Source organism: Bombus vancouverensis, chromosome 6 (assembly GCF_051014615.1).
Source record: "Bombus vancouverensis nearcticus chromosome 6, iyBomVanc1_principal, whole genome shotgun sequence".
Lineage (NCBI taxonomy): Eukaryota > Metazoa > Arthropoda > Insecta > Hymenoptera > Apidae > Bombus > Bombus vancouverensis.
The window spans coordinates 12,670,858-12,696,897 of record NC_134916.1 but is presented as its reverse complement, the minus strand read 5'-3'; the positions used below and the strand labels follow the sequence as shown (position 1 = coordinate 12,696,897).

At 42.1% G+C, this 26,040-nt stretch overlaps 1 protein-coding gene across 3 annotated transcripts in view; it reads left to right on the top strand.

Annotated features, from left to right (window-relative positions):
* Nucleotides 1-6,613: 6,613 nt before the first annotated feature.
* Mdr49 (Multi drug resistance 49) overlaps nucleotides 6,614-26,040 on the top strand; it is a 74,536-nt gene continuing 55,109 nt past the window's right edge. For 2 of the 3 annotated variants that reach the window (XM_033332083.2, XM_033332080.2), the window contains exons 1-5: nucleotides 6,614-6,832; nucleotides 16,028-16,126; nucleotides 17,193-17,629; nucleotides 17,718-17,938; nucleotides 18,798-19,077. The gene's annotated coding sequence lies outside the window, so the exon portion shown is untranslated. Of the gene's footprint in view, nucleotides 6,833-14,437; nucleotides 14,583-16,027; nucleotides 16,127-17,192; nucleotides 17,630-17,717; nucleotides 17,939-18,797; nucleotides 19,078-26,040 lie in introns of those variants that run through there. The other variant, XM_076619673.1, reaches the window with a different exon arrangement.

Sequence of the window (26,040 nt, the reverse complement as noted above, 5' to 3'; positions counted from 1 at the left end):
CGAGTTGTAATCCATGCAAACCTGCGATTTGACCGCGCGTAGAAATCGATTCGGTGGTTCGAGTAATTTTTGCGGAAAAATGCCGCCACGTGACGTTTGCGGAAGGGTGGAGGAGGAATTGGTTTGTCGCGGAGGATCGGTTGTTTGTTGCACGGTGGTTTATCGATCTTCCTGTCATCGTTTAACGGTTAACCGCCGTTTAACACTTGAAAATCAGTCGGCTGCCAGGGCCCGGCAAACAACAATTTAATTTCCCCGTTATTTACTTTCGACACGGCTTAGTTACCAGTGCCAGACGATCGATCCTTTTTCCCGCCAAGATCGAAATACTCGACAAGGGCTCTGTTATCACGCGAAATGCGATCGATTCGCGTGGCGAATGTTATCGGCTAAAGAAGAACTTAAAGACAATTCGCGCATTTCTGTTACTCGTTGTTATCAGATAATTCGGCAGACTCGATGGAGCTGCGAGTTGATTTATCTCGCGGCTATTAGCGAGCCGGACACTTTGAAACGCGATTTTTATTGACATACCGGTTATAAATGATTTTGAAAACCAGTTTCTTATTTACCCTATGTGAATCAACATGCCTTCACGCGAACGCTAAACTATGCACATCGTGAAAACTGCGTTCTTTCTTGTATCGAGGAATCGATTAACCTTTCGCAGGGTCTTCGTTTCTTTCTAAAAGAATTTCATTAATTGGATGGCCAAGGAAAATGGATGGCCATTAATTAAGAGCGATTTTAGCCTCGTGAATGAACATCGTTTAGTCACGATACGCGAGTCAGCGATCAATGAACAGACCCGAAAGAAAATTATGCTAGCGGAATCGTTGTTCCGTACGAATAATTCATACAGAACGAAACGAGAATAAACGTAGCCTCTGGCGTGCAATAGGGATGGGCAAAGAGGGCGCAGAGGTGGGAAACGACGTAGCCATTACTATCGGAAATTGAAACGGACTGAATTTATTCGGTCACCCTCGCCTTCCCTCTCGTAGATTCTCGTTTAGCTTCTCCATCGTTGCTGCCGTGCAACGAAAATATTATACCGATACACGCGGATCGAAGAGGTTGATTGTACGGAAAATTTCGGGAACATCCAGTGGAAACTTCGAAGCACTGTGGAACCAGAGTGCAAGAACACTCGGAACTGATAAACCACTCGAACGTTCGGATTGCTGGATAGCGGTTTCATGTCAAGATCTTCCAATGAAAACATGTTTTCGAATTTATGCTCACGTAAGGAATACCTCGCGAGAATGCTGGCTCATCGGATTACTCTAGCGTGACACGTTCTATCTTATCGCCGGCAAAGGTATCTTTTATACTTGTTTGTCTTTGACTCGTGAAAACGAATAGGGAAACAACGAGACAGACACGTTGACGTTAATCGAACAGCGAAGAGATCTTATGTCAACGATGATCCATAGAATCCGTGTTCTAATCAGAACGAGGGTGCATGCCAAGAAACTAACGATGAAAGCCGATTGACATAAACCGCTTTGCTTGATTAGAACACGTCTTAGTGGAACGTGATCGCGTCTGATCGAATATTGTGCAGCATCGTCGATTCCTTGAGGAGTGCAGGTCGCGAACTGCAGCAATTCAATCAGTTTCCTTGCTCCACCCTTGCACCAACTGATGGAGAGGATTGTCTAATTAGATTAATCCACCGAATATGTCTCGAGGTGAGCCTCACACGTAGGCATAACGATCCATCACCGAATAGAGGGTAACAGAAAGGGAGAACAGATAGATAGATAGAGAGAGAGAGAGGGGGAGAGAGAGAGAGAGGAAATGGCTTGGCATTTAATTCAATTTCGAAGCCGCAGTCTAATTGGGCTGACTCCGATATAATGAACGATTAATTTTAATCGATTCGGTGCTGTACCGGCGTCAGAAAGGCGTGACTTGGCAAGTCGCTTCTTTGTGAATCCGATCGTGGCACATCGCATATTGAACTTCGGTAGGAAACGCAGTATTCGTGAAAACCAGTTTAATCCGCTTTCGGCTTGCCAATGTCTTCACTTTGCACTGATAGAGAACTGCGTCTAATTTCATCGACTACGTATCCTTGCCAAAGCCGCAAGTGGTAATTCCGCGCAAACGTGCTCGAATCTATCAATTGTTTGCCATTGTACGCGCTTTGACTTAACCGGTTACATTGCTATCTTTTCCATCTATTACTCGCAATAATTTTGGCAATTTTATTTTTGCTAATTCCATTCTATTCTTCTAGAATTTCCATCGTGTTTTCAATTGGCGATGAAACGAAATTTTTTTGTCCACGTCTCCTTTAAGTCTTCCAAGGATAAAGAACACCATGTGGATATCGGTTGGCGAAAAATAGGTCGTCGTTCGCAGGAAGCCTCGCAGGCGTCGATCTTCCGGACTCAAGTTGAATATATTGCTTGCTGCTTAGAACCGAAAGGATGTATCTAATCAAATCGATTCTCGTTTCAGCGAGAATTCGTCCTGCGGCAACTCGAATACACGAACGTAACGATCGATCATGTATCTCCGCTAGGTATTCTCCGTTTAACCTGCTTCCCGTCGTTACGCCGACGAAGACAGGTCTCTGAGGATGGCAGCAGTGATCAAGATTAATCGTATGTAAATTACCCAGGTGCCGCAGGGAAGATCTCTCGAGATTCAGGGACACGTATGACGCTGTTTCTCACGACGATAGAATCATCCGAGATTTTGGTAATTGAAAATAGGCCCGGCAGATTATGCCGTCGATGCCTGACAAATCTTTGCCCATTTGCATGGGACGTCGTGATCTCGTTTCGAATGCGGAACGTAGCTTCGATTCATCGGCCAAGCGTTGCTGCTCTTCGTTACGCGCGAATTTAGAGACGTGGAAGGCGTCTCGTTGCCACGAATTGCTTCCATCTTTTTCATTAGACCCGGTGCCATTACTTCGTGTAATTGGAACATGTTCGTCTCGTTTGTTACAAATTGCATGGATCTTTGAATATCATTAAATTGGAGCATATTGTTAGAATTTAATCTCGGAATTAAGATTAATAATCTGTGGAAGACACAATGTTTGTGTTGAAATAATATTATTTGGGATATTTATTAAACAATTATTACAGGAAATATAAGTGAGTGTTGTGGAATGTAGACAGTTGACTAGCTATTCTCAGACTCACTGACTTAGTTACCCATGGCCCTTGAAAAGGTTTTGAACCCCATGCAGTAAAGAGCGTGACCTGAGTAGATATCTGTGTGGCGTCACATGTGCCACGGAACCTTCTAGTAGCTTCTCGACGTGCCCAATGTTCCATCCATATCCTTACGCTTCTTCCGCCGAATTCTCAAAAGAGCATGCACGTGTTAGCCGCCGCGGTACATCTCACGAACGCACGCTAGTGGGGATATCGCTGGACAAGGAAGGGAAGAATCCGTTCGATCAATCACCTCATCTGTATGCGATTAATATCGTTGTATTCCAACACATATGAAATGTCTTATAACTCTAAAACATATTATCTACAAAACAGAATGCACAGAAATTTCACACGCACCAATCTAATTCTAGATGACGAGGTGGGGGTAGTTCTAGATCACTTGGGTGGAAGGATAAAAAAGTAATTGGGAATACGAGATTCATTTATTATGGTGGACCGTCGCTACAAAGCTACAGGGTTTAATTCAATTTTTTCTTAAATCGTTTCGATGAAAGTATTGCAGTATCGTGGACAGATTACCTAAGAAACATAGGGCGAATCATAAACAACGTTGTTGATATTATGGAACACGTACGTGGTGGGGCTATGAGAGAAGACAAAGGGATATTTAAAGGAGAAGGACGAATTAACAGGCAGTCGTAAGTTGAGAGTCGAGTTGTAAGGAGTCGTTAACTAAGAGCCGAGTTGTGAGGAGTCGAGAGTTGAGTTGCCGAGTTATCGTGAGTTGTAAACTATTAGTTGTGAGTTGTAAACTATTAGTTGTGAATTGTAAACTATTAGTTGTGAATTGTAAACTATTAGTTGTGAGTTATAAACTATTAGTTGTGAGTTGTGAATTATCCATTTAGTTGTTTCAGTTATAGCACATTACCGTATTTAGTTTACGTTAAATAAACATCGTTTCCTGTTTAATCCATTGTAAATAGATTCGACTATCAATAAACCTATCATATAGGATAGAAATCATTGGAAATCCTAATTTCTAATATTTCTGAATAAATAAATCCTATAGTATTAAATATTAAATTATTCAGACGTTTCATTTTTACGGATTGTACAAGGTCAAACGAATGGATAAGAGATTTATTCGTATTTGTAATTTCGTGTTATGTGTGATATTAATTTTACATATATTATATCGTTATAAACCTCAATTTCTTTATCCTTAGACGAGAAGCGTATGATATTAATATAAATTTTTTACGTTAAACTTTGACTTTTTACGTCTAACAGATTTTGATAACGAAATTCGTGGGCCCGAGTAATCCGTTTCATCGGTGATTCGCCTTATCGCACAGATAAACTTTAGTGAAATGTATGCCAGGCAAGTGGGTTAAGTGATCGGTCGAGTTACCGAATCGAGAAGGCAAAAGTGTACCGGTAACGAACGAAGGCGTGACTTATTCATAGAGGACTCCGTCGTTCTGTGATCCTGACCGCGAGTGAATAACCGTAACAACGGATAAATTACGGGGACAGTATACGATGGTTCGCGTTTGCAAAATGCATGAAACGTCGCGTGAATTTCGTTTCGTCATACTCCATGGCTTTCAATGCCGTTGAATATTTCAACGCGTTAATACCGGTCGAATTAACGATATTTTTTCCACTGCCCTCCGATTTTCCTATCCTTTTTTCACGTTGTCCCTTTTCCCTGTTTCTTTTTTTCATATTCGTTCGCGTTGTTATCTAGAATCTGCTCGCACAGCAGTAAAATTTTTCGCGGCGTATCCGCGCGTACAAGCTGCGGCTGTAACGCACAAAATATACGGCCATTGAAATTTAATTACGAGCCGGTGCTAACGTGACGCGTATTGCGCGGTCCCGAGGTAGAATCGACGGTTTTTCGGATGGAAACGCGTGCCTTTTAGCGTTCAACCCTCGTGACTCGATGATTCACGGCCGATCGATTCCGGCAACCGGTGTTATACGAGCAAACAATGGTGGATGTGATCGTTATAGCTGCAGAATTTTGAAAGACATTGTGTCACGGCTTCTTACTCGTATCAAACTCGTAGATACGATCGAAAAACAAATTAGCGGTAGTTACGTAAGCAGTCATCCGAGGCTCGAGAATTTTACGTAAGTATGGTTCGTGCTGATTAAAGATAATACGAGACTTTCTTGGTCATTGAGTTCCTTAGCATCCTCGGTCAGTGATGTAAATTGATTTGCAAAAAATATTACCATGAGTCGTGGATCGAATAGATTTGTCCGTCTCGTAATTTATTTTACACGCTACGAACGAACGATTCTCTGGAAAAGCAATCAACCTTGAGAGCCATCGTTCACGACGATCTTGAAACGATTACGTGTTTCTAGCGAGAAACGCGATAACTCCATTTCAAACAACACTTTTGCTAATGCCTCGATGATCATCCGAATCGTGGAGTTTTCAGTGCAGCCCTGTGACGTCAATATTGTTATCTAATTGAACGTAAATGGAAATCGTAAACAACCAAATTCGATTCGCCTTTTATCACGTTACACTGGATTTTCGACGAAATCCCTTTTTCCTGTAATAGGCAATCGTTGTAGCGGGGTTACCGTGTTAGTCGCTGGCCGAATTTATTTCGCGATAAACCACGTGGCGTTATTACTTTACTCCCCCATTCATTAGTTCGCCGTTTGTGAAAATTGTTTAGTCAGCTGCGAACACTAGTAATCAGTGAATTATCGCGGTTACTTATTAGCGAATAATTGAAATCCGAATTACGTAATTAAACTCGTGGAAATTTTATTGTCAGTCGGAAGATACTACTCGACTCCCATCAATCTCCTTGGTTTTACAACGCGGTCTGCGTTTTCCTCCTTCGTTGATTACTTCTTTTCTGCAAAGATTAGCTCGCTATTCTTGAGTCTCAACGACCGTTTCTTTGCTTACCGCAAACCGTCGACTTATCAGTTCCTTATGTAACGTGTCGAAAACATTTGTCATTTTTATATAGAAATCGTATCATGGTTTAAAATAGCACTCGCGTCCATTTGCATCGCGTCACAATCCCTTCTATCGATCTACATATTTTCAAACATTTTCCGATGAATCAGCGATTCTTTTCCAAGATTTTCCACTCGATTCATCGCGTGCAGAGTTAAATCGCATGGATCTCGTTCGATCGTTCCGGATTCACGGCAATCGATCATTGTCTTTCACTTTTTCGCTCACGAAAATCCTTAACCGTATAGGAAATCACGTTGAACGTACAAAGAGAAGAAAATGTAATGTTCTTTGTTGTGTTCCACGCGTTTCGGTGTGCACGGTTTCGTGGCAGAACCTGACACTTGCGATGGCATGCACACCGGCGGTGAGCAGACTATAGGCAACGCACACATAGGCAAGAACGCAACATGGCAACCGTGGCAGTGTGGCAGGACGTAGACGATGGTTATACGTAGAAGTTCCAGTGGCAGGGGGTCAGTGTAAAACGGCCTTCTGTCCGCAACGTGTCGAACGTCGTTTCTATAAGCGAGTCAGTTGCCGCAGTGTCACTCCAGTTCGTTTACAAACACGTCCCACAGCCAGAAACCGGAGTGGATCGTTTCGTCGTTTGGTAACACGACAGAAAGTGTCGAAACGTTGTGGCCATCGTCGATAAAACACGCTGACTCGCAGTGTACGAGGATTAAAGGTAAATCGATGGAGATATATAGGGGCTGGATCGCGATTTCCACCAACCGGAACACGCGCCACATACAAAAGTATTTCCGCGTATTTTCTGCACGTTGCTCCGTATCAACATCTACCGCTTTCCTTCTTTTCCAGTTGCTAAGCAACGCGTTACTCCTGTTAACGAATTCTCGGCATTCCCGTCTTTTAAATGCAACCGAGACTCCATTTCGTTAAACGTTGATCTTATCGGTCTCTTCGAGACATCTCTTCCCTCTTAGAATTTTCGTCCGAAAACAGTGTACAACGCGTGATTTGATTCAAATTTCATTGGAATATCAGCCTTTTCTTATAGCGTTGTTTATTCAGACATAGCACATACGACACTTTGGTCAGTATAGCGGTACTCAACATTGGTGACAAAATTAGGCGTTCTCTCTAGTAGCTTCCAGAAACATGCTTCTCTCTTCGTTGAAAACACGAGCCTCTTATTTCTCCGCAATACTCGCTGTGTCGATTCGCTGTGTAAAAGATCTGTCAGATGTCGAAAATCGAAGTCTGCGTTGTCTAGATTTTGCTCAAACGTCGTCTCTTTGTAGAAGAAAGTTTTTTCCCGTACGAATCTCGTAAAATTTCGTCAACAAATCCCTCCTGCCCCCTTTTTATTCCCAAAAACGACGTATTCGAGCGTAGGGCACACTGATTGTTACGTCGCCCTACGATGTTACGAGTGTTTATGTTTTCATTCGCGTGTTAGGTGTTTTCGTGGAATTTAAAATTTGGTGAAACCTCGAAACCAGTTACTCCAGCCATCGCCCAACACGACCAGGTAAAACTGCTCTGTGTTAGCTTCGCGTATGATACTTTGGTACACTTGTATGCGTGACTCGTCCCATTGGTCGTATTTGACCTGGTCGAGCCAGGTAGCACAGAGTGTTACCAGTTTTAGTCTTGGCTCTGCTTTAAGGATGCACGCAACGCCACCGGTTCTACGACGAGATATCGATTTTTCAGAATCCGCGTGGCCGAAACATGTGCGTTTCCGGTTTGAATCTCGCGCGTTCTATTTCGCCGTTGTTCCTATACTTTCTGACTCGTATTTTTAAACGAGGTCATTGTTATCACTGATCGTCGCCTAATCCGATGACTGTTTCCAGAGGAATTTAAAAATGTAACAAAGGTCGCCTGGTTGGCCTCAAGGTGGGGAGAGCAGTCGTAACTATGTCGAGCGTGCTGTCCACGAATAACTATTGATAAATTAGAAACACTTATACCTAAATTAAGAAGTTATCCATATGAAAATAAGTAATTAGACGTAACGAAATATCGTGATATTTTCGACGACATTGTACTGCGCAGCTTTAAACACGAAGCGTAATCGGTGACACGGTATACTATTGGTATGTGGACTTTCGAAAGAAAAGTTTCGTCGATTCGTTTGCGAACACGTATGGCCGTGATACAAAATACAACGGACATTTTTCGAATAGCGTTGGATGGAACGAAGCGTTTGGGATTGTAGAAAACCGCGCTTCAATCGTGTTTAGAGCAGCGAACGTGTAAACATTCGCGATTCTTTATCTGGTTGGAATTCGTGTACGATGCATCGTCGCATAAAATGAAATTCGTATAGCAGAATTCGACTAGAGTAAAATAAACAGACATTGCGCGAGAGATTCCCGTTTCTACGTATTATATTATTTTGTTAAATGTGTCGAACACGGAGTATCGCGTTCGTCGAGCGCTCCAAAACGCGATTCGAGCGCGTGGATATGGCCTTCGTGCAGAAAATAGCCCGCCGATCGTGAATCACGCGAGATAGCAGGCTCGCGAGCAGCTTTTCGATCGTCGAAACAGAAGGAATCACCTTCAGAGTCGAACGCGCTTTTATCTAAAGGTCTACAAACAAATCTTACGTCAGCTTGATAGCGGGGTACAAAGGTAGCTGCACGCCAACTTTGAAATTCACCAGCTTAAGCGACCATGTTATTATCTTAAACCCAGCCCATTTTACAACAACGTAGTGTTCGCGACATTCAAACGTAGCTTATACGTCGACTTGCAGTTTCAAAGAGTATACCGCGTGGTGTACAACGTAAAATTGGTTCTTCTGCATGGACGAACGATATCTACGTATCTGCTGTTTACAAAGTAGAAGATTCTTCGGAATATATAATACAAGTTTCTAAAGAATCTATTCTTGACCGAGGTTTCAGGCCAAGTGTCGCGTTGTTGCGATGCTTCGGCTTACCAGAAAGCATTATCGCTTTCCCCACTCCGAGCAAGACCCTTACACAGCATTCGTTTCAAGTTTCAAGGCCTAGGCAGCATGACATCAGGTCATTTGCCATCACCCATTTACACATACTTGAGTTTCGTTTTCCGCGTCTCGAGTTTGACGCCAGTCTGCTTAATCGATTCAACTTGGTTTTCCACTTTACACGATGCTTGAGTAATGTCCCGTGGGCGAGAAAAACGTCGTACGAACGCGCTCCAAAATCTTACGTAAGCGGCAAGATACGCGAAAGGCGGTGCACATTATCTCGGCGGTGCAAGAGATTTTTCTGCCAGCGTAATGGAGCAAGGTAAACGAAGTCGATTAGTTGGCTGGAAACGCGTGGACGCGATTCTATCCGTTCATTGTCATTCCCGGCAGATGAATGGCCGCATATTTTCCTCGCGGAACCCTATATCCCGTGGAACGTTGCTCTGCTGGCGAACGTGTACCGCATGGGAACACCCGTTCTATGTACTCTCGCCGTCATCATGAACGAGCTATTCTCTGCGACGTTCGAGTTACTTTGCGCGTGTACGCGTCCGCTCCTCTTTGATCGGCCAAAAATAAAAACGCCCGAGGTGAGTCGAGAGAGAGACATGGGTGAAAAGAGAGCGTCTCTTGGGTGTTGCGAGGCCGCGCGTACCCGTCACGGTCGATCGGAAAGTTCCGTGGTGTCTCGTTCGAAACGCGTCGTTTCATTTAAATACGAGTCGTGTGTGTGTAGCTCTACTTGTGACACTACAGTCACCAGAGATGATTAACGTTTCTAAGACGCTTGGATAGCGAGAATTCTAAAGTCAAGTACGTTTATCACAAACGACGAGCGCGATGAATAAAAAAGCACGACAGAAACGAGCTAGGTTGGAACGATCCGATCGGCCAGGGACGTAGTATGCAAATCAAATTACGCTCGTAGCGATTTTCCATCGAAGGCTACCAACGTCCAGGCCGCATTAGCGGGATCGAAATTATTTAGAGGATCGAATCGGGCCACGGGGCAATATTTTCCGCGATAATGAAATTTGTTGCCGGGCCAAGCCTGGCGATCCGTTCACCACGAAATTTATGTATATCCTGTGTTTCGGCCGCGATGCATCATTTTGCCCCTTGACAAGTAATTAAACGGCCTTTCTATGGCGATCGTGCGCGACTCCCTTTGAAAATGCAGGTTCGCGTGTTTAATTTAGTTTTTGAAACGCGCGGCGCGTACCTCCTCTACGAAAGGAATAAATCAACGTAAGTAAGCGCTCGATGATCAGTCGTTTTTTTTTTGCTTAAAAGCAATCGATATATATCGATGTATATATATACACGACGATTCTGCAGATCTTCCGCTTTTTCATCGGTTTTTAAACGTGTCAGATTATACAAGACATTCAATTCGTACGCGTCTTTGTTTTACGTATTGGACGCGCTACCGTTGCATTCTATGAAACACTGGCTGATGAATATGCGACCGTTTCTTGGACGTTTCAAGACCAAACGAGGCTCTCACCTTTGCAACGTTTTGTAAGCATTTGCTTATAATAAGAATGACATCAGCGATCTGAAATAAACCGCTGCGTTACCCAAATCGACGTGTATTCTGTCGTTTACTTTAAATGGAAATATTCGTTATCTGTTTAAAGCTGAATTATTCAAGCGAATGGCGTTCAATTTTTCAGGAGAATTTTCAGTATCGGAACTAGATGACACTTTGCAAAAGTCGCCTTCGTCGATCGTCTACCAGATTGTCAGACGTTCTATTCGAAAGATCGATGCTTCCTGTTGCTGTGTCTGGCTCGTATAGATGGAACGCGGGGCCTGCAGGGATAAACGTACTGCGCAACGTTTCATCGTCTATCTTTTTTCACCCTGTTTTTTGTACCTCGATTCTGCATCCTGCAGAAGTGCAGCCTTGAAAGCTAGCTCGCTCGCATCGCTCGTGCAGACAGTTTCTTCGTTGTCTTATTACAGATAACGATAACGCATACCGAGTCACGGAGGTAGATAAAAATACGAATTGCATCCTCCCCTTTGACGTTAATGGGCAACGGTTTTATTGCTTGTGAAAATGACCAGCCGCCCGGTTCTTTGTCTTGCTTTCGAGCTTTTTCATTTACACTGACGCATCGCATGTTTCAATTAATAAATAAAACATTAATTCCGCCGTGCTATTGTACGACACCTGAATAATACATTTTATCTTCTAAAATTCCTGAAAAAGAAAAAAAAAAGAAAAACATAGCACAACCGGTGCCCGGAATAAAATAATCGCGATAAGCGTCACGTAAAAAAAAAAGAAAGAGAAAAACAAAAAAGTCAATGAAAAATAGGGAATATCGAGGAAAGTTTATCAAACAGGTAACAACTCGAACGATTTTGTATCGATGTAGAGTCGCGATGCTTTTTTCCCTCGCCCATCTAAAGTTACGATACTTTCTCTCTTTTTTCCGACTGCAAAACGGCGCGTTATCCCGTGGAGGGTAATAACGAGTCTCTTGAACATGATCGTATGATGAAACTCGTTTCAATCGGAAGATTTCGTTCCAAGGTGCCGCGTGAAAAATGCAAACGCCAGTTAACGTGAACCGTGCACATGCATACGTATCTGCATACAACTCGACAAACTTATTGCACGAATGCGTTTAACAACTGTGATTTCCGACTCTGGGAATCGCGTATCGATATCACTGACGCATCCATGGCGTTCCGTGAAGCAACTGTTAATATTGATTTTCCGAGTTGCTCGTTATTCGATGTCCTGGATATTTCGATAAGCTCCTCTTTCCTGAACGTTGCAATAGTTATTGGAAATTAAACATCTGTAGTTTCTCGTGTAATCCCATAAGTTGCTCCATTTTTTGATTGGTTGTAATTTTGAACCGGGTTCGGATCACATAAGAGAATTGATAGCTAAATCGAGAGATATTTGTATAAACTCGTTCGCTACATAGTCAACAATTAAGATCGCGATTCCTGTAAATACGTAGAGCCACTGTGAAAAATATTCGAATTATTACCGTAACAAAGTTTTATAAATACGTTATGCGTATTATGTAAATCTTTCGTGAAATTTCATTAGCATCGAAATGACACACGATTATCGTGATTATAGTGGTAGAATTTAGAGCCAACGTAGATCTGTATATGAAAGTTACAAGACGTTTATTACAATGATATATCTAATAAAACCGTATCGTATATGTCGTACGAACAGTTCCCTTAAGTATATAATTGCTAAATGTGCTAAAAGTGACTGAACGCGTTAAAATATCGTGTACCTTCTATGTACATTCTCGAATTTGTTTTAAACTCTACCGGTGTGATCGTCACAGTTGTATTTCAATGTTGTAATCATTTCTTTAACAAACGTAGTATATTAAGGAAAACTTTCCATAAGTGTTTAAATACTTTAATGACCTACTGTATATATGGAACATTAGTGGAATAGCCTTTCCCAAGGTAATTTGATAGTTTGATCGTTGGTGACTCGTAATCACATAGCCGGACTTCTAATATCTCGCGTGGTTTCCGTTTGTCGGTCACTCGAGGCTCTCACAAACGTAAACACTCTTCAATTTCACTCCATTGTTATTATAATATCCATTTACAAAAAATTATACGCGACTGATTTTCACTGTTGATGGATTATTTCTCAGAAGTCGAATATTATTCCTATTACGAATTTAGTCGGCAGGAAACGTCGATATGGCGCCCAATCGATCGAGTTTACGACCACGCATCCCAGAATTATCCAGCGTACGCAATTACGACTTCCCATTTAGCCACGTTCCCCCGGCTTTCCTTTCTTGCCGATGTTCTCGCGCAATTTTAGGTGGATCGATCGAGAAGTTCCGACCGCGTCCTAATGGTTGCCGCGTTAATACACGTGGAAGGGTAGCCTCTATAATTTGCGCGGCGTGCATGTATGCACGGAACAGGCGACCAGAAAACAAGCAGAGAAAATGATCGTCGGCCTAGTCGAGTCGGTGCTTTCGAGCGATTCGTTTCTTGCCTGAAAATTTGCACAGCTTATCGATCCTCCGCGGTTCAACGCTTTTGTACCAGATCCTTCCACTTCCGATTCGAAGGTGTAGCGTAGGTGAAACTTCTTATTTTAATTTCCTTGCAAGGACACTGGGGTATTCGTTTGGAGCAAATTGTTTTCAGATATTCGAAGTAATACTCGTTTACGATAAATCTACACACACAGGACGTTTTCCACGTATAGCATATTCTCCACGTGTTCCGGCTCGAGTTTCGTTCGTTCGCCAGTTTCAACGTGTCAGTCCTCTTCAGCGTCGTGCCGCGATGTTTACAGAACGTCAGCACACTGTGAGTCGATGCAATAGCTGGGATCCGCTGCTATCGCGAAAGCTTCCGATAAATCTACTAGGTCGAACGAGTGTGAGCAACTTCCTGGTAAAAATCTACTTGCCATACGTAGGCCTTTAGAAACATCGAGAATAAAATTTCTTCTGAATAAACGTTTCACCAAGTACTCCGATTACGTCGATAAATCGTTGGTCCGAACCCACGCGTTGTTTTGAAAGATAGTGAAACAAGATCGGAGAAACGTTCCAGCAACTATCAAGCGGTTTGGCAATCTCACAATGGGTCGGGAGATTCACCGGAGTCTACGAGGCGATCGATCGCGTTGTAGCGAAAGCTACGATCGGTGTGCGTGCACCTTTAAGTACATAGCCTGGAGATACACCATCGATCGTTGCAGAGGTCGACGTACTCGCGTTAGCTCGAACTTTCGTGCAATTTATTGTCCTGTTCTTAGAGCGAACGATCCGTTGTGTCGGATCGGAGTCGAACCTGAATCATGCTCGCGGTTGCTCGACCGATTGAACGCCATCTGCGAAGGTCAATTAGCGGTAAAATTCATTATGAAACGAAGCAAAAAGAGACTGCTGGAAGGAGCTGGCCAGAGTAGTACGGTTCGCTGGTCACGATAATCCTTCCTGAGAGCCGAAACTTCGAACGCGAGAACTTTACGAAATTTTCTGTTACGAAAATTAGCGAAGTCGCTAATCTAATTTTGTAACTTGTCTTTTTATCAAAGTTTAACGTATCTAAAAGCTTAGAACGTTCTATTCTTATCACGAGTATGGCACGTTTCGATCGGTTGTTTTTTATCTTTTCGTCGATGGTCGTCAATTTCCTGATAACAACAAGGTTATCAGTCGATCTCGATGAATTCCTTTTCCAGTTAAGAGAAGCGAAAGCTCGCGGTGTGACGATTTCCCTCTGTTCTTCTGCGAAACCGGTCGCGCTCGACAGTATACAGTAGCTAAACAAGCTGCACGGTAGTTTTCTAGTGCCTTCATTGTTCAATGTCAGCGTTTCTTGTTCGACTCGGTCTAAGCTAGATGATTGGTAGACGCGTAGTGTATAGAAAACCAGAGAGGCTTTCGGTAAAGAAAAATCGCGTAACAGCCGGTCTGCCGTTTTTCTTCGCGATCTCTATAGCTGCCAAGAATGCTACTTTCTTCGAGATATTTTCGTAAGTACGCTTGTTCTCGATGGGTACGAAAGAGTCGATCGAACTTCTTCCATTGTCTATGCATACGTAACCTCTGATACGAAAAGTTGAAAATATTTCATCAAATTCAACATTCTCTTGCCCTCAAAGAGAAAATATTATCGTTTCACTGAAATAATCTTTCGATAGAGTCCAGTAAATATTCCCATGCAAATGCAAGTGGAGGCAATACGGGACCCTAAAAAGGGAAATATTCCGTGGCAGACTCTTTCGAACGGTTCTCCATGTCTAGACGTACCTTCGCGTTTCATCCGCCCAAGGCGTCGTCGGAATTCCTCGCTCGGAGGGAAAACTGAAATTTTCTCCGACTACGGTGCACCAAAACTCCATTCCCCTTTTTCCAGTGTCCGCGTCGCGTCACAGCGTCGTCGCCTAACGGGTGGGAGGAGGGAAGCAAGGGGTGGGAGAAGGAAAGTTTCGAACACAGCCTCGAGGTGGCAAGCAACGGGATCCCGAATGATTGATAGAAACGGGCAACGTTGCACGTTCGTATCGTGATCCTAGGGTAGAAATATAAGCTGGCTGGAATAAAATTCGCGTTCACCTGTGCGATTCAGATGCAAATGCAGAAGGCACACTGGTTGTGCAACAAACTTTTAAAGACTTTCTCGTTCTGCCGCGTTCTTGGTGCGGTTAGTAACACGACTCGAAGGATACGAAAACAGTGGCTCTGCAGTCTTCGATGCACGCGCGCAGGCTCAAGAACGTATTCGAACATTTGTAGATGCGCTTTATGAATACATTATGTGCGTTACGCGACATATTTTGAAATTTCATTAGCGCTTTTATGAAATTCAACTATCACGAGTGTAGAGTCTGGAACCAATCTGAAGATATTTAACATCTTTCATACGCTTCAGATAGCTGTTCATGCTGTATATTAATTTTTTATTAGATATATATGCAAGAGATATCCTTGCAGTAGATATCGCGTAGCCTTTGTATACGAGTACGTTTTCAGATCGGTTTCAAATTCGGCCAATATAGTCACGATAGCGTGTCTTTTTATAGTGTTAATGAAATTTCAAAACGTTTTACATAACGTATACAATATGCATGTAAAAGTTGTCTATGATACGAGTTGTAAATAATTAAATACATTCGTGAGCCAGCGTAGGCCTATAGATCTAAGTTAATACGAAGGTCTTGCTAACTATAGAACTTGTTTAATTGGTATATATTAGAAATTAGTCGTGTTTATGGAGTAGCACAGTTGGGCACCGTTCACGAGAATTAAGATAAAAACATTTTTATTATCTCTATGGAGTACGGGCAAAACAATTCAATTGTCTTGAATTCTTCACTCTTGCTTTCCTTATTTTTTTCTATTAACCCGGGTGGAGTTGAGATCGAGCTCGTTCTCAGAAACTCGGATTATTGACATTGGCATTTTTCTGTTTATATAGACTATCGCGCACGTTAATGGCTGCCAGGGTCGTCGGCTAGGAGCCGTTTAACGAAGTTTCGTGCTGCCAGTGCGATAATACAGCCCGTAACCGATGAGTGTAAGTATCAATCGATCGGGCTCATATTCATTCCCGATCCGTGGAATCTCGTTATTCGCGTAACGTTCCGGTTTTTATCCTTCGTGATCGTAGTTCGTCGACCTGTACGAGTTCATTGTTAGACGCCGCGTCGCATATTTCCGCGCGCGTGACGCGAAAACCACGGACAGCTCGTATGTTCGACGCGTTTTTACATAGCTCGTTGCGACGTCGATTTTTCGATTGTTTCGCATATGTTTGCCAATTCTTTTTCCATGTAACGAGGAAGGCACGAGAGGCGTTTCGTAAATACGAGAGTCAGTCGTGTCATCTCTCTAGCCGAGTCGACGTATCGAATTAAAACGACCCGGTCGAATTAAGTCTAATAAAACGCGGCCGGTTCTGCGTCCGAGGCGCGCTCATTTAGTTCGGTTAAATGATCGGATTCAGAGATGCCGCGTAGGCCGCATAAGCAGCACATAAATTAATTAGAACGATGTTGGGACGGTTACGTCACGCGACAACGCGTAATCGTGCGATGCAAAGTAAGTATAATCGTGGAAATAAAAAGAATTTCCGGGATAGAGCGTCGCATGACTTTTGACGCAGATATTGCGTTCATTCGCGAGAAACGTATTGATAATTGCTAGCTACTCAATGTTTATGCAAATTTGAAAGTGCAAGAATAAACAGAACGCGTCTAATATGCAAAAATATGGAAAATATTTAAAGTAAAGTATTTGTTACACCATTTAATTGGTGAAACAGATCTTAGATTAGGTATATTCATTTCTTTAATTATTAGGTTGTTTGGAAAATTCATAGCGAAATTTATAAAGCAATTAAAGTAATTTAGAAATATTTCCATGGAATTAAGATTTTATCGAATCATTCGCTTCTCGTTTAATAATCCTTCTATTTCTCTATAATTTTCTTAAATATAGAACAGATTTTTATATCGATTTTCCAATACGATACGAAGTCAATATTTCCGAACAACTCGATACATCCATATAAATATGAGATTATGTAATTTGATAATCGTATTTAGAATACTATTTTTGATATAAATGTTGTTTCTGAACAGGTTAGGTTGACAGGCGGACATATGGTGAAGCAGAGGAGGTTTATCGGAAATACGAATAACAAGATGATCAACATACGAGAATATTTATAGGCTTTTTAGGTGAAATCGTGGAATATATACGTGTCCATATACACGGTGTATAGGATCAGTGAACGACGAGTGAACACGCGGATCGATTTGCATGCCGCTGAAGGAGAGCACACGGCCTCGTAGCCACGACGCAACCGGTCACGTTCCGATAGGCGACAAATTGTAAAACGTGTGAGCTGCCCAGGTATCCAGAGTGAATGTAAAATAAACGATCTTCGATAGATTTCAGAGGACGACAGCAGCGGCGCGTACATACGCGTACGTTTAGTTATGATTAGCCTCTGCGATAACAGCCTGATTTCTCATTTTTACATAATTCTCGCGAGATGTTTGATTTTCACGCGCAGGTAAGTGGAACGTTTCGTGTAACTGCTCATATTCTGAACTCGCCTCCACGGTACAAGTATGGAATAATTCATGTCTCTGTCGTTTCAGATCCGATTTATCGAGCGTTCGTACGAGAAACGAATTTGAAGAGGTTTTCGTAGAAGCGTGTTAAAGATAAAATACAGCGAAGAAAAATTGAGACAAAGAACGAGGAAAACATGAGTCCTTCGTAACACGCGCTGCAAAGAAAGATCAACTATTGATACAGCTGCCGTGTATGCTCGTTCACGCAATTGTTGCTCAGCGAGTTCGTGCTTTGTGTTAGACAGGTACATACGTCCATCGACGTACTTTCTAATACGCCTCTGATCGCTACAAAGAAAAGGGATAGATCTTTCGCCAGGTTTCTCGCCTCCTCTCTCGTCTGTGGCTGGTCAATCGCGAATCGTCTGGTGAAAGTCGCCTCTCTCAACGAGGCGATTACGTACCGCTAACATTCGTCCTCGTGCGATCGACCAGGCACAGTGGAAAATTTATGGCCGGACGAGAGAATGGCGAGGAGTTTGTCGTGATTTTCGCGTGTTGGCGATTCTATCATGGGTGTAATTCTTTTCGCGAGAAAGCGACAGTAAGAGAATCTAGAAAGCGATGCAACTATATAAAGGTCAGAATAGAATGAATCGCTGAAACGGTCGTTATTTCCTCGATAAGCATCCAAGCGGGAAGGTTTGCGCCTTTTGCTTCGAATTGGAATTTCAACGATGCGAAACTCGCGGAATTTCCGATCGATTGAGAATCCGACTGGGGAATGGATATTTGAAATAGCGAAGGGTAAAAGACGCGAAGAAATCTACGCGGCGAATATACCCGTTCACATTTCATGCGCGTGGTACCATCTCAATGGTGTTCTATCGCAATATGCTTTCGAAGCAAATGGTAAGAGACCTTCCGCTAAATATTGGTTAACGTCAAGCTTATTCAACGGCACTTTATCATCGTTTAGCGGCAACTCCACTCGAACGTCATTCCGAGTTCTCGTTATTAAATTGTCGTCTTCCGAGTAGCGTTATTCAAGTATTCGAGGATCTCGCGACAATGGAATCGTTATTTGTACTGCCCACCTACGACCTACCTACTAACTACCTTGTTTCAATTGCGTCTTACTAACGTACCAAATCCTTTTTGCAGGTTTTTCTTAGGTTTCCAGCGATTCTAGTATTTTTAAAGAGATAGAGGACAAGCCAAAGTAAACCAGTGATATTTTTTATGCAGTATTTTTCTTCCATTATTGTGAACGAAATAAAGCGAGCGAGAAAGAGAGAAGAAGTGACTAACGAGTCGTATTTGTTGAAAAATTTAAGAGGATTAAGAATATTAATATACTGGATGAATTTTTAAACACCAGAGAGATTTTTGCATTTTTTTTCTACGACTCGAGCGCCGACATCGGCAGGTTTCCTTCAAAATGGTGAGTATCACGAAGTCGTTTAAAAGCGCAACGTTTATCGTATTATTTCGAAATATTGTATCTTATTGCTACGAAATTGACTTCGTTTTGGAAATAAGCGTTAACGCTGACTGTCTCGAAAGAATCGCGAAGCGTTCTCCAGTGTTTCCAGAACACGATGCGTGAAATCGTGGCAAGCCACAAATGAAAAGCGAATAAAGAAAAAGAAGAAAAAGAGATAATAATCGTGGCGAAGAGTCACGAGGCTTTCATTGAAGCGCTCAATTTATATCAGCATGGTAGGCGATGTGTTGGCAGCTACACAATTGTTTTGCTGCATCGATGCCGGCGCATCTCGACTCGGTCCATCGCGCTTAATTATAATTAATGAATCGACCTGTGCGTTGCCTGGATTTATTTTCACGGCACGTTCGTCGCCTATAGTCGCATAAGCGTTTGAAAGTTTATAAAGTATGCAAGTTTATAACGAAGGGAATATTCGTTTCATAATCTTTTCAACGACTTCTCAGAGAAACGAGCAATTTGCAACGCTTGATTTTACAGTCGAAACTTTAATTCACCCTTAGTACAAAAATAAAAGGAAAAGTGGAAGGTCGGTAATAATTTCCAAATGGTTCTGCCAAACTATACGAAGCGTACTTGTGAAACTTATGCACGCTTTTATATCCTGTTTACGATTCACCACCGCTTCCGGTTGATTCATTATCTAATTCAAGCGATCACAGGATTTCATCATGAGTCGATATTATCGAAACAAAACGTCTCATTTACCAAGTCGTACACATTACGACGTTCTATTTGAAAACGTAGATAATTTAATGTATATAAATTGTTCTTAACCATTGGCAACAAAAAGCACATGGAAGAATATGCGTCCACTTAGCAGCGAACGTTGTTTACAATCATACTTGTTATGTATCAAGGATAAAGTGTTAATTCGCCACAATTCTTCTTTTAAACTCGAACGATTTATAGGAACGAGTAAAGAGGCGCTCGATCAATTTGATACATTGTGAGACGAACCGCGTAACGCGTTTATTACCAGCAAGTTCCTACTGCGAACGAGAATAACATTCAATACTAAACTAGGTTAACATCCTGCTGCTTCCAGCAAATGTGTACTTTCTCTGGAATAAAATATCCAGTTAACGCAACGGCTAGCGGGCACGTTTAAAAAGCAACATCCTCGTCGCCATCGTAGTTTTCTAAGTTTCATGGTATTCACTTCGAAATGAGCGCGAAAATATGGCGCAAGAAAGACGCGTCTCACCGACACCACATCGAGCGAACCGTGCTTATTCCTTTATTCTTGTCAGACCAATGGGGCGTCTGTTTCGCGGGAGAAAAAAAGAAAACGCGCGACAATAATACGAAGGAAACGAGGGTGACCCGAATCCGAAAGGCAAATGAAGCCGCAGCCGAGCGGACGTTCAACGCTCGACCACATGGAAAACTCGCGTGTATCAGCGGTTTTCCATATCTCTAGCCGCTGTAGTTCGCATTTTCCGGCGGTGTTGCGCGAGAGCGCGATTAACCCGGGTCTCCAAACTCTGCACCGGTGAAGAATAATTAGCGGTGATACGGTTCACGAAACCAGTATTAATCGGTTTGGAAATAATAGATGCCGCTGCGGCGATTAAGCACGGGGGAAAAAGATACGCGTACGCGGCGAGACCACGATAATGTCGTTTAATTAGCCAGCACATGCTTGTCGCATGACGTTATACGAGGTTGGAAACGCGACGTGGCTAGTTGAGTGAAAACCCTCCAATTTGTCCTGGAGTTTGTTTCGTTCTATATATGTATACTTGTTTCAGTCGTCTGCATTCTGTTTCGTGTCAAACTCCGTGCTGGACTCTATATCCAGCTTGTATAGCGAGTGATTGAATTCGAAGTACGATCCATCGTTCGTTGCGAATCGCTTCACGTCGATAGATTCGCTTTTTTCTCCTCTGTGTTTGCGATTTGAAAATAGTACGGACGATTGTAAAAATTGTTCCCGAGCTTTAGCACGGCCGTCGTTTCAGCTTTCCTTTTTGTTCCATGTTTGGCTCGAATAGACCGTAATATGGATCATTAATTCGAATATATATGATAGAGTTTTCGATAATAACCAACGCTTTCTAATAAAAAGATGGATTATCTGATAGCGTATTGTTAAGAGAAAACCGATCGTTTCACGATCCTGTATGTTGCGCTCGAGCCTTTATCAATGATCTATTGTGTTGTTAGATATCACCGTGGCGCGTACATCGAATCAATGTTTGTAACGCAATGCTTCAAATATCGAAGGTAGTTAATCAATTTATAGAGTAATCTCGTTAAATTCAAATTTGTGTCTCGATTCAATTTCAAGTTTCCCGATAGCTGTTGTCATTACATCAACCCGAAAATATCAACGAATAGTGTTCGACTCGAGACGAACTCGTGAATCGTATTGAAGCGGATGAGAAACGAACGTTGGTACGTTCGAACAGGAAGTTTTTGTTTCGGTTACAGAGTTATGATTACATGGTTGGGTACTTCTATAAAAGAGATGAAATAATGAGTGGATGCGCGGTTCAGAAACGTCCCAGTGAACTGGAGATGGAGCGTTCGTTTCGCGATAACGGCTATGATTTTCGTCGGGCGCGGGTTAAGCAAGCGATAAAATATCGTTGGCCATCAATTCGTACGTTTTCATTGCCTCTATTTTTCACCGTTGTAATCCGTCAATAAATTCTGGAAGAAGATAAACTGCCACCACGGTCCGTTGCAAAAATAGGAGCATCGTTACAGAGTATCGACGTTAAAAACGGCAATAAAGCAATAAAAAAGAGAAAAGAAATTGTTAAATTATTCGTCAGCAATTTGGAAGTTGCGTCTATCGATTCATTTTATAAACAAAGCTTTTGAACTCGTCTTCGTACCGTGTTACGCTAATAAGCGTTTACATATCGTCGCATATATGTTATTTAACACCGTGTTTGCTTATTTGAATTTTCATGAGTCATAAGCATATCATTGCTTTACTTTCTTTTTTACTTTATTCTATTATCATATCAGGTATTAATGGCTGACGTGGATGACGAGCGAGAAAATTACAGAAGTGTGATAATTCGCGCGATAAATATTTTTCAGCTCGACCACGCGAGTCTGTGGCACGGTGATACTGCTCGGCGAATCTCGGTTCGGTCTATTTCTGATTTACTCGACACGGTTTACGAAATCCTTCGTTGAAAACGCTACGCGGTTATATTTCGGGCGCACTCCGGTTTATTTAACGCAAGCAAAACACAAACATCGTGTTTGGCTAATCACTAAGAAAATCAGTAAAAATCAAGCATCGGATAATTTTTCGTGAATATCTTCTCCTTTAACGTTAACAAGCTTTGATTTCTTTATTAGCCGTATCATCCAACCATCGTACCAGTTAAGAGTCTGTTAAGAATCTATCCAACGATGGAGTTCACGAAGCTGAAGAAAATCGAACAATTTTATTCAATTACTCCTATTACCGTGGATTTTCCATCGTTCAGGCGATCATCTGTCATCATCTATGCTACTAGTTGTATAACGTGCAATGTTGAAATTCTGATCTATCCCCTAGAACACACGCTATTACTTGGTTTAAACGATGTCAATAGAACTCGACCCGTGCGGATCGCTTACGATCGATCGATTCACGAGCGACCGTATCCGAGTGTCATGATTTCATTTGGTTGCGAAATACGCTCCGATCGGTTCATAGGGTTCGTGTCACGATCCGTGCGTGACTCGTGAATGCGTAGTTGCATGTCGCCGATCGAACGTCGCGTCGTCGTCTAGTTCGAGGTCCCGAGGTCGCGTTTCGTTGGTCGATCGTTCAAGAATGGCTTCGCGACGACGGTCTGCAGGGACTTCTATTTCTGTCGACCACAGCGACGCGACCTGTCGTGCGTTGACTTCGTTTCAATAATTCACGTTGATTACGCCCGGAACCAATTCGAACCGCTCTTATTCTATTAACCGCTCTTTCCACGCGATCGTTCCACTGCAGCGTGGGCTCCGTTGCAAAAGTGGACGCCGAGATTTCGCGAACGATCATGACTGGCGTATTTTTGGAACAGGCTGACCTGACAGAGACGGATACCGAAGTTTCGTGAACAATTTAAACGTACCGTATATGCAAGGTTTCGCAGAGCGAAGGATGATAGATGAGAAGCGATATACAGGTGTTGGCTAGTCATACGAATTTTTCATAACTTTCGCAACTTTTTAGAAATCTTAATCCTAATAACAAGAGTATAGACGCTTTTATTTTCTTACTTTAACCTCGGTCTCGCGCTCTTCCACTATAAACGAGTGGATATTTTATGCATTTCAAAGTTCTACTACATCTTAATGGAACCATCGAAAACAATCGCGATACTCGACTGCAGAATCGTTTTTCAACCGTACGTTGCTCGGGGCTGAAAAGATCTCAGAAACAGCACGATCATCGTCGTTGATAATTCAAAGATCTTTCATTATTTCTGCTGCTTCTGTTCTCCATCTCGCGTTCTTCGGGTAGAATTAAACGAGCGTGTGCAACGAGAGAGTGCACCCCTCGAAAGGGTGTGTAAAAAATCGTCTCAACCCCTTTTCAGCAACGTTTCCAGTGTCGCACCTTTTCTCCACTAGTTCCCGAGGGGTTGTTCTCCCTGTTTTGTTCCTGGTTGCGGGCTGTTCGCGGACCCGCAACCGTGAATCGCGTTAATGCTCGTGCTGCGATTTATGGATGTTGCCTGTGCATCCCCCGGGCAGAAAGAGAAACACAGAGCAACAGAGAAAAATGGAAACAAAGAAAGGAACGCTCGTGAGAAGTGAAATAGTGAGAAGGGTTAGCGTTCTAGCGAAAATAAAATCGAATGTGAAACTGCGGCCGAGGGGAATCTTTCTTTGAGAGCTGCTCGTTTCGCTCGCCAGTCGCTGATTGTTATTTCAAAGTCAGCTTTGCAATTTCAACGCTCTCGCAACACGACGATCATTTTTACGCGACCATATCGATAACAAATGTTGTACTGTCGTTAGCTGTTGATGTAGTTATGGCAATATGTTTCGTATTATCCCGACGATATCACTTAAAATTAGTTATCGTGATACTTTGTGAGGTATATTTCGCGAATCTGTAATTTATTCAACTCCTATGTTGGCAACCAAAATCTCCATACTCGTTTGGTAATTATAATTAGGCGCCTTGAGTTTATTCTTTCTACACATCAAATATAGAATGATAGTTCTCATCTCAATTCCATATTTTCCCTAAAACGTGTCTTTCGTTTCTGTAGTTCATCAAGTACAGTTGTAAACAAACAATTGATGTCAAAAAATTCTATATGAATATAGTCTGATACTAAAGTTACTTATCACTCTTTCGCACATACGAAAATTTTCAAATTTCCCGCTCTGTATATTTCGGTTCATTAATCAAGGGAATGTTATTTTCATTACGAACTTGCCTATGCTTCACGATATATATTCTCATCGCCAGACAAGCTTATAAATATATCTAAAGTTTGTATACTTAGAATTTCTCTGTACGATTTTGTTGTAGAAATGTAACTGACAAAAATATCCAAGAAATGGAAATTTAGCGTGGTTTTGTGTCAAAAAGAACGTAGCAAATTGCCAACATAAGGATTAAGTCTTCGCTAGAGCGAACGCAAACGCGCGCGATTGCATGACGCTCATAATTGGAAAAAATAGTACGAACGTTGAATGTTACGCGGATTGGATTACGTGTCAGGTAAAATTTGCGGATGAGGGATGGAAAGAGAAAAGAGCGCAAGGGAGTGACGCGATGCGAGATGAACATTTCTGGTTCGGGTTTCGATTCCGCCTGTCGCCGCACGGCTACCGCGCGTAATCCGCTTTGCGGACGCGTGCGAACTTTTAATACCTCGGCCCGTGTTCGCCATCAGGCCGCGTAAGTAGAAAGTCTGACCCGGAGATTCAAATCCTGAAACATCGAAACGAGCGCAACGAGCTTTTCCTGAAAAAAGAGAGGTGCAATAAACTGTGGAAGTTTAACTTTAACGTGTTTTGCATTTCTGCTAGCAAGGACACGCGAAAGTTGCAGATTTTTCTTCCACCCCTTTTTTTATAGTCGTTTAAAGGGAATTACGTTTAAACGTACTATAAAACGGGTCGTCACATCACGAGTTTAAAACAGCTTTTAAATATTAATGGATAACTGTATTTTTCATCGTTGATCAAAATCATTTGAATTAGTCACTGGAATAGCGTTTTTGTATTTCCATTTTTGCCTCTGTGGTCGCATTATAGAGCAATTTTTGACGTTCTTTCTTATCCTTTTATATCGCGAAGAAAATCCGTTGGAAAGACCTTCGCCAACCTGATTGATTTTTCACAGATTCAACGTAATCGTAAAGTTAACCACGCGTATTGGTCGAAAGTGTCATACAAACAAACAAAACAATGTAGTACTTCCTTTGCTTCCAGCCACATTTCCTTTCAATTTTGCACAGTACGTATACGATAATAGTCGCTTGTCTTAAGAAGAAGAACTATGTTTCGGAACTGTGCAGATAAACACTAAATAGCGTAGTTATGTCAAGTGTCTTTCGTCCGCTTTAATATATGTGACATTACCAGCCCGCGATTTTTCCCTCAGGAGGATCGGCGGGCGGCTATTAGAGAAAAAACATCGTATAAAGATGAACGAGTTATCAGATGTAACAAGTTTGTTTATCTCGACGTTTCTTAAGTTTATAGCATAAAAGCATTTTGTTGTAGCTAATTTCGTTTTTATCTGAAAAATGAAGTGGTATCGCTTATTTAATGATGATTGAGCTATTATTCCAAAGGCTACGGTAATTAACGTCTCTGTTTACTTTTTCTTTTGCTTTCAGTAAATTTCATAATACCATCAGCCAGGTACATAATTGTCACTTTATTTGTGAAAAGAAAACAATATATTGGGTTGGTAACTAAATGATTTTG